Source organism: Lactuca virosa, chromosome 6 (genome assembly GCF_052849685.1).
Source record: "Lactuca virosa cultivar CGN04683 chromosome 6, Lactuca_virosa_CGN04683_v6, whole genome shotgun sequence".
In the NCBI taxonomy this organism is placed as follows: domain Eukaryota; kingdom Viridiplantae; phylum Streptophyta; class Magnoliopsida; order Asterales; family Asteraceae; genus Lactuca; species Lactuca virosa.
Window position 1 is genome coordinate 244,286,770 of NC_136431.1, and position 16,056 is coordinate 244,302,825.

Below are 16,056 nucleotides of genomic sequence, written 5' to 3' on the forward strand. Positions count from 1 at the left end.
AGCATTACATAGAACAATCCAATTCCAGCTCAGCCATTATGCCAAGACCTCAATGCATGCATTTGTGTCTAAATTTTCCTAAATGACCCCCCATACTTTAAATACTCACAATCTTCATAAACACTCGCCCACTTTTTTCGAACAATGCTCATTTTATGCAACCCTCCGAATCCATCCTCAGAAAACTTTCTAACCTCAAGATATTTTTGTAAAGCTACCCAAGCATACATAAACTAGAGAATTACAACTTTTTTAGAAGATACCACAACTTGGAGCTCTTGAATTCTTCTTTTCTTTAATGTTTGATCTTTCACTTCATTGAATTCACTTCTTTCATGATTTTTGGCATCTTTGACTTTTGATTCTTTAGAACTTTGATCTTCTGATCTTTAACTTCGATAGCTCCAAAATTCTTCAAGAATTTTTTACTTTTCGGTAATTTCTCTCTTTTTTTACATGTATAACTCACTTTTTTATATCACTCAAAAACCTACATGCTTAAGCAGGGGCGCTTAACTTCAACCTTTATTGGTTAAGACATATCTTTCCTGGATACATTTCAGGTTTAGGCTGCTAAACATGTTGCATTCCTGAAACTAAGCAGGGTCATGTTTTTGTTCCATGATTTCACTAAAATAAGGGAGGCCACAAATGCATTATAACGTATATCAGCTCAACTAAACATTTGAGCTCTTATCAGATCATTCCACTAGCAAGTACAGTTCAAATTATTACTACTAGATCCAATTAATAAAAACTTAAAATTTACCAAATTATCTAGCAATTTACTTTTTCTACCCCCTACCCCACACTTATTTCATACAATGCCCTCATTGTATGCTTAAAATAATATAAAAATTAAGAGAAGGGAGAAAAAGGAACAGACTCCCCTGGGATAGTGGCGTGAACGAAACTCCAAAAGTGTGGAAAAACGTACATCTCGAATATGGACCTCTTTAAAATAAGAACTCGGACTTGAAGCTACTATATACATGGTGGAGGAAAACGAACCACAATAGTCTTTAAAATGACCCCAAGAAGATGCGTGGAAAGCCATATGGAAAAACACCCAATGGTCTTCAAAATAGTGAAATGAACAGAAATCCCGTCGTGGTGTATAATACCACGTCGTGGTATTGTATAAAAACGCGAACAGAATATCCCAGTTAAAACACTCCACGACGTGAAAATTTAATCACCACGTCGTGGAAACTGGACCATCAGAAAGTAAGATTTTCCACTTCTTCATTCAACCTAGCACCTTGACTAACATCTTAATGGGTTAAGACTTCTTCTAATGTTGTATAAGACACTTGTGGACTCTATCCTCTCTCTCTTTAACGCACCCCACACTTATTTCAAATTGTGAGTCATGACTCTTGACTCGACCTTACTCCTCTTCATGATTCCTTAGCAAGCTGTAATCAACCAAAAGAACTAAAAGAGTAACATAATAGTTTACTAAAGTCTTACATCAACAAACCAAGTTCAACATTAACTAACACCACATAAAACAAATAAAAAAAAACTAAAAACTAAACAGAAAAGAAATTAATCATCATCCTCTCGTCCCTGCACCCCACTCAGTCCTTCCCCGTCGTCCCTCGGGATCCACAACTCTTCCCATGTCGGAATATAAGGACATTGTGGTGGCACCGCGGGTGTTCGCACCACACCCATGTGGGAAAACATTGCTTCCAAAATTTGTGTGTTGTAATTCATCCCACCACGGAGATTATCCAAATATGATCCAACCCTGGTTTGAAACGGGTCGGTGGGTACTCCTCCCGGGTGACGGTCTCTCTCAACTTCTCCCCGGGCTCTAACGTTTCTTCGTCTTCTCGCAGGAGGTTGCTCGGGTTGTTCCACCTCTTGCTCTCTATCTTCCAGGGGTATAACATAACGTCCCCTGACAGCAACCACCACGCGCATAACACCCAAAAATTGAATAGTCAAATCATTGTCTGGCAAACGGGTAAGGTTCCGCACAAATTCTTGGGACAAAATCCCACATGACCGGGCAAGACGGGTGACCAAATTTCCACCTGTAATTGGACTTCCTTGTCGTGAACTGACCGCTCTCTTTCCCAAAAACCTTGCTAGCATGTAAGGAATATCACAACACACCCCGGGAGTAATAATACTCCACAAAAAGAACAAATCTTGTAAAGAAACCTTATCACCGTGATGTTTATGATTGATAGAAAAGGTGATAAGGCGGTGAAAAAAACGATGCACCGGATTCCGAATTTGTGCTTCACTTGAATCACGAGAACTGTACTCGTGATTTGCGATAGTGCGCCAAAATTGAACATCAAAAATACCGGGCGCAAAATCTCGAACACAACCAAGTAAAAATGGAACAAAGAATGGGGATTGAGTCTCCACTTCTGTATAGATCCCCATGCGCCATGCAAATTCCCGGAGACTACACTCCCGATACACCCCGCCCAACCGGAAAACTAGTGCCTGGTTATAATCAAAATCCATGGTGCGTTCTTCAAAGTTCACAGTAGAGAAAAACTCCACTGATAATTCCCGGTACACGGGTTCTTGGATCGCGAACAAGTTCCTCTATCCATGGCAAGTAAAGGAAAAATGGTCTCCCTCGTATACTTTTGTCCAATGGTGCTCCAACTCAACAACCATTCCAACACCGCCGAGCCATCCCCAGTCAATAATCGGAGCTATAGCAAACTCCCTATTGTATAACCATCCCAAATGGTTCTGATAAGACGTCAACAAGGCCCATGAAATGGTTCGTGGAAATCGATATAACGGATGGATATTCGAGACATCAATCGGGTCATTGTCCTATTGAACATCCCTTCTAGGTGCCATCTTTCTACAATGTTCAAAAACAAACCAAAACAAAAACAAAACACCTAAAATATGTTATCAAAAACAATGCAGAAAACTTGTCGCCCAGGAATCACGTCGTGGCTTGGCTTGCCACGTCGTGGTCTCGCAGTCGAACACTAAATACGCGATTTAACCCAAAAACAATACTTGGGGTTTGTTTCTATTGCTATTCTAAGGGCCTGCAACCTAAAAACAGTGACCAATTTCATCCAATTTCGGAAATCCTATCATTCACATAAACCCTAACCATGAAAATGTATAAATTGTAAGTAATATCTACAATTCATGGATGAAATACATACCAAATGGAGTAAAAGGACAAGAGAATGAAGGAAATTTGGAGGAAAAGTTGAAAAAAAAATCAGTTGTGGGGACCTTGCTTCCGTTCGTGAGGCAGTAATAAAATGGGGAAGAAGTTTGTGGTCAAAGGGTTTAATAACTGGTCCCCCCCTTCGTGACTTTTAAAGGTCACGTCGTGGCAGGCTATACCACGTCGTGACTTTTAATAATAGATAAATTGGTCAAGTTGCAATTAGTCCCCGAATTTTTCCTTAAAATCACGATGTGGCTCTCCTGACCACGACGTGATTGATGTCTGGTCACAAAAATTTGCTAATCTAACAATTTTTATTTATGTTCTTTGCGTTCCAATTATTACCAAAGCATCCCACAGCTAATTTTTTTACCAAGTAATAGTCTATAGATGATGACTTGATAACCTTTAAAAAAAACTCAAAAACTAAAAAGAAAAGAAAAGCAAACCAAACTCGGGTTGCCTCCCGAGAAGCGCTTCTTTTTGAGGAGTCTTGAGCTGGACTCCGTGCCTCCTACGTTGAATCATCTGAAGAGTCCACCACTAGGATCTTTTGTTCCTTGAAACGCCTCTTGTAAGCTTGAACACGTCTTTTATACGCCTTTTTCGAATTTTCCTTTTTAGCTTTGATCTCGTCTCCATCAAGCTTGCGTTTAGTCCCTTTAGTCTTCAATTTTCCATTATCCTTAAGCTCCAAAGTATCATTCTCTTCTTTCACCACTGGACTTGTTACTTTTAAAGTAACCTCCTTTTCATCACTCGACAACTCATCATCTTCCTTGCTCACCCAAGAAGTTGGATTCGTGTAGGCAATGACTTCAACTAAAAATGGAACAGATGCTCTCGGTTTTGTTCTTTTAACTTGTTGAATTGTTTTGATTTCCTCTTCCATGAGCTTCTCTAATTCTTCAAGTTCATTTTCTTCATCAATGTTGAAAACCTCTTCTTGAGCATGATTCCTTTGGAAGCCATCTTCTATCCCAAAAATTTCCTTTTCATCACCAACCCTCAAGGTGAGCTTAGACTCCCGAATATCAACAAGAGCTCCAGTAGTGTTAAGTAACGGGCGACCAAGAATAATCGGTACATTGGGATCTTCTTTCATATCCAATACCACAAAGTCTATTGGAAAAATGAATTTCCCAATTTTTACTAAAATATCTTCCACAATGCCCCGGGATTGTGTCACTGAACGGTTCGCCATGTGAATAGTCATCTTTGTAGTCTTCAACTTCTGAATATTTAATTTTTGATAAAACGAATAAGACATCAAATTTATGCTAGCCCCAGAATCGGCTAAAGCATAAACCTTCATATTATTCCCAAACTCACATGGGAGAGTGAGTCGTCCAGGATCCCCCATCTTCTTAGGTATTTCTCCCAACACAGATTTTGAGCTTTGCTCACTTAGAATCACCTTAGAATTCTCCTTTAATTGCTGACGAGTGTCTAACAAGTCTTGTAGGAACTTAGCATATTCTGGAATTTTTGCAAGCGAATCAATAAAAGGAGTATTGATAGGAATACCCTTTAATTGCTTGATAAACTCCAGATGTTCTCTCTCCAGTGGACTGAGATTAGCTCTAGATGGGAATGGCAAAGGCGGTTTATAAGTCGAGACGGTTTCCAGAATTTTCTGATCAGACCAAGGCCACGACGTGGACGTATTATTCCCACGACGTGGTTTCTGTACTTCAGCTACATTTTGGTTCTCGAATTTTAGCTTCTTCGGTTTTGGATCGGGGTGCTGGGGCTCCACTTCCAAGGCCTCTAGGAACTCAGAAACCGCCTCTTCTTCAATATCTATGGCCATTACGTGAGATTGGGTTTTGTTTTCAGGATTTTTCGGGAATATCTTCTCATTAACCAAAGTGGTAAGTTGACCAAGTTGTACTTCAAGGTTATTAATGGAGGCTTGCTGATTCTTTATTAATGCTTGCTGATCTATCATCATTGCGTGATGATTCTTTATTATACTTCTTTGTTCTTCCATTGCAGCATCGATAACATCATGTCTTTTTTCTGAAGCTTCCATGAATTTCATCAACATGGTCTCTAATTTTGATTTCTTCTCAACTAGTGGTTGCTCTCTTTGGTAGAAGCCCCGACCAGTTTGCCTAAATTTCTCTTCTTTTTGCTTCTTGTATTCTTCGTAAGGCAGCCACTCCTTCTTTGGTTTTCTCCAATCTTCTTCATACTTGTCCCCACTCGAGTAACACACTTGAGCTTTTTTGTTTCCATATTCATCCATATTGCAATCCTTTGTCAAGTGTGGGCCACTACATCTCTCGCAACCAACTCGAATTGCATGAATTGATTGGTCCATTTGAGTCAATCTCCTATCCATAGTGCTAAGCATTGCCATCACAGCAGCCATCTCTTCAGTTTGTGTACCTCCACTGCCTTTTATTCCATCTCGCCCTGGGTTGTGATACTCACGAGAGTGCCTTGAAAACTCTTCAATCAGCTCCTTGGCCTGATTTGGGTTCTTCTTCGTTAGTGGTCCTTGCGAATCAAGGAGTTGTCTAGTCATGACATTCACCCCATCATAAAATATTGACATCTCTTGCTGAATATTGAGGTCATGTTGAGGACAATTCCTTAACAACCCCTTATAGCGTTCCCAGGCCTCGTATAATGACTCCCCCGGATTTTGCTCAAAGTTGGCAATTGCCTTCTTGAGTTTAGAGATTTTGGAGGGTGGACAAAACTGATCTAGAAATCTCTCACGCAATTGGGCCCATGTGGTGATCGTACCAGGTGGGAGTGCCTTCAACCAGTCTTTTGCTGCTCCCTTGAAAGTGACTGGTAGCATCCTTAGCAAAGCTGTCTCCCTTGGGATATTGGGAGTATTAAAATAATCCGCTATATCGTTCACCTTGTCTAAGTGTTTGAAAGCATCCTCGTGATCCTTCCCGTAAAATGGGATATCCTTAAGTGCAGTAAGGATATGTCCCTTTAACTCGAATGTGGCATTGGGAGGAATCGTAGGATGTACTAAACCCGGCCCCACATCATCTCGAATGCGCTTCTTGTAGTCCCCCATGGCCATCTCATCAATGTTTGCCATTTCGTTCTCCAGCTCGCTCTCGGGTTCACTTGTATGTAATTCAAATTCAGGCTCAGTATCGTACGTGGACTCGGCTTGGACAGGTATTTGATCTAAGTGTTCAAGCTTGCTCTTGTTCTTTGAAGATGAACCTGACTCCTCCGTTTTCTTCCCCGACTTCTTTGAGAACACTGATTTGAATTCTTGTAAAGGTGTCTTCTTTGGTGTTTGATCTTCTTTCACGCTCTTATCCTTCTTTTTGTGAAGTGTAGACTCGGGATCTTCAAGTGGTGGTACCAAAGGTATGTTAGAACCTCTGGTCATGAACTCCTGAAACAAGAAAAGAAAATAAAACGTAAAACTAAACTAAGAAAAAGGGAAAAAAAATTGTGAATCACAGGTGTCACGTCGTGGAAGAATACTCCACGTCGTGACTTCTGTAACGAAAAAAAATTAAACTATGCTTATAAAAATAACTTTTTGCGGGTTTTACCCCACAAAAAGGATCGATTAATCTAAAGCAAATAAATAAACAATAAACTAAGCCGCTCCCCGGCAACGGCGCCAAAAACTTGATGTGCACGGAAGTACCCACTAATTTTAATATTTATAACCTAACAAACTTAGACTAACTATGCACTTGTAGGCAGTGTACCTAGTCATATTACAGTATAGCTTAGGTAAGTCGGATGTCGATCACAGGGAACAGTGTTATTAATTAATCTATTTACTACTAAATTAATCTAATTATTAACAAGCTAAAAATGGGGTTTTTATCTGATTTTTCAAGATCAGACTAACTTAACTAAAATTCGATCAATAATTAAAAGACACTTTTATCTAGTTCGAATCCACTTCGTCCTTATGGCTAGCTAATAATTATGGATTATTAAGTTGGTTATTATTATATTAGTAATTTAGGTCTAAATTTACCAATAGTTAATTAATTCATGTAAAACTATGTATGATCACACACAATTAAACACAGAACCAATTATGTTTATGAATATGCTATGTAAGATTTATCATACAAACACAATTATGATCATAATCTATGTTCTCTAGCACAGCAAGGTTAATTACTTCAATTACTAACTAAGACTTTGGTCGATCCTAGCTCTAGCAATTCAATGTTCACTAAATTACTAGGTTATCAAGTTTATGCAGTTAATGGTCACTAAGCTACACATAACATGAATTTAAGCAATTAAAGCAACAACTTAAACATGCTAGGTAACAATAAATCAAACACAAGCAATTCACCAACTAAATAAATCCATAAACAATTATGCTATTCATAAGTTTGAAGCTTCATCTAGCTAGATAAGAGTAGCTAGATTCAGCTGCTCATAGTAGCAACTAACACATAAACACAACTTAAATAAGAAAACATGTTCATAGGTATTAATCAAATAAACAAATTATATACTTTTACTCTTTTGGTGTTGAAAACCCTTTTCCAGGACCTTTCCTCTGCTGTAAATCGCCTCCTGGAACCTCTTCCTTCAGCCAAAAGTCTCTCCAATCGTAATGGAGAGGGGTTTATATATTTTCTGGAAAATCACGTTCCACGTCGTGGCAGGAAGCTCCACGACGTGACTTCAGGAGTTATCCGTATTCGCCAAGGATTCTTTCTTCGCGTACGTATCTTATGAAAAGATCGATTCCACGTCGTGGTTATCAAGTTCACGTCGTGGCCCCAGTATATTCCGCGAATTACTTCATCTTTTATGCTTCAAGCCTCCAATGTTCCATAAATTGTCACTTCTGGTCCCTTCATTCTAAAATGCTTTATTTTGGCTGCAAATAACATTTTATCCTCATAAGTACCATAATTCTATGCAAATAACCAAAATATTTAATAAAATGTAGATCAATATTGCCTAAAATTACGTATAAATATAGCAATATCAAGTACCGGAAGAGTGAGCGTATAGTGGGTTAGGTGTTATCTTTTGATTATGATAGTCGGGGATTATTGACTCTCCATCGGAGGGTTTTGGTTCCATATTTTGGGGGTACACGACATATTTTGATGGAGGAGGCGCATAAGTAGAAGTTTTCTATTCATCCGGGTGCGACAAAGATGTATAGAGGCCTCCGACTTGATTATTGGTGGCCCTACATGAAGCGGCACGTGGCTTGGTATATGGAGAGGTGCTTGACTTTCAGGAAAGTCAAGGCCAAACATCAGCGTCCTCACGAGGAGCCGTTAGGTGTTCCCGTTTGGAAATGGGAAAAGATTACAATGGATTTTATCATGAAGCTACCGTAGACTGCACGAGGGGTGGATTCAATTTGGATCATCATGGATCGATTGACCAAGAGTGCGCACTTTCCTATTCAGGAGAGCATTTCCTTGGAGAATTTGGCCGATGTTTATATCCGAGAGGTTGTGGCATGACATGGGGTTCAAGTCTCGGTGGTTTCGGATTGGGATGTTCGCTTCACTTCCGGGTTCTGGAAGAGATTCCATGAGGAGTTGGGTACCCGTCTTCTTTTCAGCACGACTTTTTATCCGCGGACTGATGGTCAGAGTGAGCGGACTATTTAGAATTTGTAGGATATGATGAGGGCATGTGTACTGGATTTTGGTGGTAGCTAGGATACGTATTTACCATTGGCTGAGTTTTCTTACAACAACAACTATCACACCGTTATTGATCGACCACCTTTCGAGATGCTCTACGGGAGGAAGTGTCGGACCCTGATTTGCTGGGGCGAGGTCGGTCAGCGAGTCATGGGTAGCATGGAGGTGGTTGATGTGCACAAAGTACCTACTTAGTTTTATATTTATAACCTAACAATCTTTTACTATCTATGCACCTATAGGTAGTGTACCTAGTCAATTTATAGCTTGGCTCAGGTAAGTCAGGTGTCGATCATAGGGAACGGAATTTAGTTAATTAAATTAACTACTTCTAATCAAACTATTAAACAAACTATGATTGGGGTTTTTTTTTACTGATTTTTCAAGATTAGAATAACTTAATATCAACTAGAAAACAAGCAAGTAACGGAAACAAAGTAACTTCTAGAATTAAAAGAATACTTCTGCCTAGATCCGATTTCACTTTCTCCTATGGTTGATTTCTTATCGATAGATTATACTAATTACCAATTATCTAGCTATTATGATCAAATATCTAGGCCGACCAATTTATGAATGACGAAGCAATGATCATGCATAAGTTAAACACTAAACTGATAATAACACAATTGGACTGTGAATGATATGAGTTACTCTCTTATGATCAATTCAAGCAATCAAACACAAATTAATACTAATTATGCTCTCTAACACAGTTAAAGTTACTAGCTTCAATTACTCAAAACTAAGATGTGATTAATCCTAGCTCTAACTATTTAATGATCATAAACAATTAGCAGATAGATTCATGCAATTAATATGATCAATTAACACACAAAATCTGATTTATAAGAAATATAAACTAGAACTAAAACATGCTAGGGTTTATATATATATATATATATATATATATATATATATATATATATATATATATATATATATATACACACACACACACACACACACACACACACACACATATATATATATATATATATATATATATATATATATATCAAACACAAGTAAAATCAATAATAATAATCTAATATCGAAATCAACACATAAGTATCAAGCTCATCTTCACCAAACAGAAGTAAAAGGTGATTAGTCTCTCATTGTAGAAGAAAAACACATTAGATCTAAGTAAAGTAAGCTAGACATAAGTTAAATAAGCAAACCAATTCGATTAATGTTGAATATCTTCTAAATCTTCTTCAATCCTTGAGCTCTCTTGAATTTCGACTTCCTCTGGGTTTCTAAGGGTTTATTAGTCGCAAATAACCTCAGAGAACCGAATGCATCCTCTAATTTCGACCTAATGTCCAGGATTTTATAATTGAGGAAATATGACCACCATGTCGTGGTTGACCGCCACCACGGCGTGGTCATCGTATTAATCCCATATCTGTCACGTAAGCATAAGGGTCGCGATTCTTCCGATCACCAGGTCGCGATTAAGGCACCATGACGTGATCTTCAGACCTTTTCTTTTCTTTTCTTTTTTTAACTCCCGTTTCCTGCTTCCAGCTCCTCGTATGCTTCCTTTTTGTCCCGAACAAGTCTTCGCAGCTTCAAAACACAATTTAACATATTAAGTGTCTTTTGTCCCATATTAAGCATAATTGTAGCTAAAAGTATTAGAAATATGCATTAAATATGTAGTTAATTATGCATATATTAGTGGTGCTCCTGACTACCGAGTTGATCCAGCAGGTGGGCTGGAGGTTGCAGACCACACAGAGTTGGTAGAAGAGTTATGCTGATAGGTACTGATCGGATTTGGAGTTTCAAGTTGGGGACATGGTACTCCTGAAGGTGTCGCCTTGGAAATGTGCCATCCAGTTCAGGAAGTAGGGAAAGTTGGGCCCAAATATATTGGTCCTTTCAGGGTTATTTCCCGGGTAGGCAGGGTTGCTTATCGTTTGTATTTTCCCGATGAGCTCAGTCAGATTCACAACACTTTTCATGTCTCTCAGTTATGGAAGTGCTTGGTCAATGGTTTCGCAGTGGTGCCATTGGAGGACATTCAGTAGACGATCGCCTAAACTACCTAGAGAGACCGGTTTTATCCTCGATAAGAAGAAGAAGACTCTGCGAAACAAGGAAGTGGGTTTAGTGAAGGTGCAGTGGCAGCATCGGAAAGGCTCAGAGTGAACTTGGGAGCCTCAGGAGGAGATGAGAGAGAACTATCCAGAGTTGTTTGTGGAGGCTGAATTCGAGGACGAAGTCTGATTCAATTGGGGGAGAATTGTGACACTCGTGTTCTAGGTACTTTTCATAAAGGTTCCTATTATAAATTGTTTTCAAAATTGGTCCCTACGCAGGGCGTACGTGATAGGTACGTCGGGCGTAGGTCATTTACTATGGATCGTGGGTTCCCTCGAGTACGATGGGCATACGTGCTAAGTACACATGGTGTACTAATGCAAGCCCTAAACCCTATTTAAACACCTTAAGATCTCAAGACCCCTTCATAACCAGCCTCCACTCTCCCACTTTCTGTTATTTCGAAACCCTAGCCACCTTGTGAGGTTCTTGAGCTCTTAGAGTGAAACTTTGTGTCTTTTGGTGCATATTTAAGAAGAAGGAGTCCATTGGTGAGGTGTTGGGAGCTTGGAGCTTGTGGATATAGACTTGGTCTTTTATCTAGCATTTTCTGGAGGTATAAAGCTTCAAAATTTATGGCTCTTTAGTGTGAATCTAGTTTTGGGTTATGGTTTGGCATGTTTTGGTCCCATTGCTTGGATCTTGTGAGTGGAAGTTACTCTAGAACCTTTGACCATAATTTCTATCTATTTATGAGTTTGATAAGTCATAAATATCGGATCTTGAGGGTTGTAGTCCACCCATGCTTGAGTTGTTGGTCTTGTTATGAATTTACGGACCTAGGGTTTGATTTTGCATCCTATTAAACCATGCAAAAGCTTAAATTTTCCAAATTTATCAGTTAAGACCTTCCCACGAGTTAGATATGTGAATTAGACGTTTGGAATTTAAGCATTAAGATCTTAATGATGAGTTTGTTCATCAGTGGAGTACGTTGGGCATACCCTCTAGGTACGCATGGTGTAACGGGTTTAGCCCGATTGCCTTTTCTGTTGAAGCCTAGTACGTAGGGCGTAATTGGGTAGTATGCAAGGCCATTTGGTCCATTTTTGGACCTTGTATCATTATTGGTTTTGGGCCACAGTTAGATGAGTCAAGTAGGGGAAGGGTAAAATGTTCTTTTACCCTTAGAATGTTAGAATATGATATGGACCATTTATTATGGGTTATTACCCTAATTATTTATTAGGGTTAATTTTGGATATGTTCAGTGTGAGGAGTCATGGTAGCAGCAGCCTGAGAGTGTGATTTGTTTATCTTCAAATTGAGGTGAGTCTCCTCGCTGTACTTATGGGTCGAAGACACCATTGTTGGCCCAATGTATTATGTTGTAGTATAGTAGTGGTCTTTGTGACACAAACTGATATGCCTGAATGTGCTTGCTGTCCTTGTGACTCTTGCAAGTATGAATGTATGCTTAGATGTAGGGGTGAAATTGACTCGTACCGGTTGAAAGATATAGGAGTCAGAAGGGACTCAGAGAGTCGGAAGGGACTCAGGGGTGAAATAGTCCTGTTATAGCTTTAGGCTGATATGTATGTATGTTATGTATGATGTGTATGTATGGTATGTGGTATTTTGGGAAACTCACTAAGCTTTGTTCTTACAGTTTATGTTTAAATGTTTTTCAAGTACTTTCGGTCCAAAAGGGAAGAGTCCGACATGATCGCATCGCATCCACCAGTATCTAGCTTTTATGATTTTGGGATTGTACTCTGATAACTATTTTCACATTGACATACTTTTGATGGTTTGAGATGAATATTTGATGGTTTTGGTTGACTTAAAAACAAAATTTTTTCTTATGATTTTTGGTATGTTACATTACCCTTTTCCGTCAATATCTCGTCGTGATTATCATATCGAGCTGCATTTTTCTGTTCAGATCACATTATTGTTCGAAGTTTTGTTTGTTTGGTTGTTGCCTATACTTTTCCGTATTCATTCTTGGTATTAGCTTGTTTTTATTACACTTTTCTTTTATTACATTTTTCTTTCAATTATGAAAACTAGTCGAAAATTTTATTACATTTTTCTTTTGTTGCCGGAGCTCTTGAAAACTTTGGTTGTTAAAAGTTTCATACACTTGTTATTCTTAATGTTTCCGTTTCAATTCATGTTCCTTTTTCATTGATTTTGAAAGCTTCTTAAAAAATTATTATTTTGATTGGTCTTATTTACGTCATCCTATTCTTCCTTCAAAAAGTTTTTTTTTGTTTTATTTTTGCAAGAATGTCGCTTCATGTTAAGAACAATTATAATGTTTTCGTCTTACCTTCCTGTTACAAACATGGTTTGTTAATGGTTTTAAATGTTTTTTCTATTTAAGTTTAGTATTACGAAAAATATAGATGTTATGCTTCGTTTGGTATTTAAAAAAAAAGGTTTTCTTGCTCTTTTGTTTTTTAAGTTTTGGTAAATTTAGTTGCAGCTTTCGCTTCTGTTAGTATCATTGGATCCATATTAGCTTCAACAATATTTTATTTGGTTTTATTCTAGTGTTCTTGTTCCGGTTTGAGTTCTTTTGTTCGTTTTCCAGTTGTAGCTTCCATTTGCATTTTTGGTGACAAAAGTATTTGATTTGAGTTTCTATTTGTTTGGCCGTATTTGCATCTATTCTAGTTTTGCTTCACGTATCTATTTTATTTTTATTATTTTTTTTCGTTGGGTTTTGCTTTTGTTTCGTGTTGCTGTTGTTTGGAAAACTCTCAATGCTTATTGCTTAAGCATTGTGAGTTTGAGGGAGAGAAAAAGAATTAAGAGAATTTGGTAGCTTGGTAGAAGATAATAAAGAGGATTTGGTACATTAGTTTAGTACAATGCAAATTTGCATATTATTTTTTTCTTTGTTGTGATGCTTTTGCTAGTATCTTTGGGGTTCTTTTGTTTTGGCTGCTTTCATGCAAATTGTTTTAGCTGCTTTCATGCAGATTGTTTTGTTTTGATTGCTTTCATGCAAATTGTTTTGTTTTGGCTGTCTTCATGCAGATTGTTTGTTTTTAGCTGCCTTCGTGCTGATTGTTTGGTTTTTGGCTCCTTTCGTGCAAAGTGTATGTTTGTGGATGTTTTCATGCATGTTGTTTGGTTCCGATGCTTCTCTTGAAGATTGTTTGGTATCAGCGTTTAGATGAAGATTGTTCTTCGTTACTAGAATGCAGATTGTTTGGTTGCTTGTAGATACGAATGTTTGCTAAGGAACACTCAACTTCTCCTCTTTGTTTCTTTGAAGACAAACTCTCAATGCTTGTTTCCACCACATTGTGGATTTGAGGGGGATGTTAGTATAATAAGTTATTTGGTCTCTTTTTGTATTAGGCCTTATGTTTGCCTCATTAGCTAGGTTAACTCTAGATAACTTTCTTATTTATAGTCTTATTTGCCTTTCTCTGTATTGATAGTTTTTCCATCAACAACATAACATTAGCCATTTTACTTCTAAATAGTTTTCTATCAACAATGTAACACTAGCCATTTTCTCTCTATATTATTATTAGTTCTCTTTAGATTCTTATTTGTTCACAAAATTAACATGTGCAATTTAGGATATATCAAAGGTCGTTACAACTTGATTCTTTTCATGTCAAGTTTATGGAAAGGGTGTTGGTGTTGTTGGGGAGGCCGAGTGTACAATTCAATGGCAGTAGGTGGCATAAACAAGAGTAGTTGGCGTTTATGGGAGGTTGGATAAGCGGCGATCCAAGTGGCTGGCAGTGGTTGTCGATGGGAAGAGATCACTGATGATTGTCAATGGTTGTCAATAGGAAGAGGTTTGTTGGAGGCTTGAGTCGAAGAAGGAGGACACATATTTAAAGGATGGAGAAAAAAGGGCACTTTTTTCTTTTAGGGTTGTGAGGGTAAATGTGTAAGTTTTTCCAAAATATAATTTTTATACATAAGTAATATGTTGAATCGCTTATAGGCTACTTAACCATTTATATGTTAAATTTAGACTTGCCAAACACCATACATGTTAAGCGGTTAAGAGCATGTCTTTTAATTGAACCATTAAGAGGTTTACCGAACAACTTCTTAGAATATATGAAACTAAAAATGTTAATTAAAAGGTTAAATTGAGTGAAATAGAAAATTTGAATATTAAGGGACCAAATTTGCCAAATATCCAAACTTAATTTTAACATTGACTTAACTATATTTTGATCTAAGATGGTAAGAAATTAACTTTCTAAACTTAATGCGGAAGTATTAAGACTTGTTGGTTAAATGAGATTTAGTTGAGGAAAACGAGAAAGTTAAAAGTCTAAGTACCTATTTTGCCATTATGTCAAAACTATGAACTAAGGCCTAAATTCCCTCTCAAATTACTTATTCAAATGTTTTTTTTTGGGGGGGGGGAGAGAGAGAGAGAGAGAGAGAGAGAGAGAGAGAGAGAGAGAGAGAGAGAGAGAGAGAGAGCAATAGAAATTGAAATTTGGAGATAAATGATGAAATTGGGATCAAAACTGAACATCTAAAGGTGTTTCTAAGTTAATACTTGAAACAGAAGCTTGTAAGGTAGCTTTCTTCATTGTTGTTGTCTCATGTGTTTAGGAAAGCTCTATGAATATAAATTCTATGATGCAATTCATGATTATATTAAGTTGTGTTTTGAATTCTAAGTTTGTAACACTAATCTAATGATGTAAGTTTATCTCTTTGGTGAAAAATAGAGATATGAAGCTTTAATGATTGATTTGAAACCATGGATTCTTGAATTCATTCATGGATATGATGGAGTTTGAGATATAAGTATGGGTTAGTTTTATAATTATGTTTAGATGTAATTATAATGCTTTTAAGTTCATAACATATATTGAAAACATCTAATTTGGTCAAACTTGATGTTATGATGTTTTGATGAAGTTTATGAGCTATAACAATGGTGGATCATCCTTGATATATTCAAATTCAAGTTTGAATAAGGATATAGTGATCTTGAATGATTTGGAATTAGATTATTGTATTCTAAAGTCCAGATCAATGAGATAGATTCCAATTTAGTAGTCATATCTTAAGATTAGAAGTTCTAATTGGAAGATGATGAAGATCAGTCATTAATTGATGAATTAATGGTGTTAATCATGTGTTAATTTAGTGTTAGAGTGAATCTTTGAAGTCGATTTAGGTATGGTA

The 16,056-nt window shown here is 37.5% G+C and overlaps 1 non-coding gene across 1 annotated transcript; it reads left to right on the forward strand.

Moving 5' to 3' along the window:
- The first annotated feature begins 5,754 nt into the window (after positions 1-5,754).
- On the forward strand, positions 5,755-5,861 carry LOC145123058 (small nucleolar RNA R71). Its single transcript, XR_013714938.1, has one exon. It is a non-coding gene; the product is annotated as a small nucleolar RNA R71 (small nucleolar RNA).
- The last annotated feature ends 10,195 nt before the right edge of the window (positions 5,862-16,056 follow it).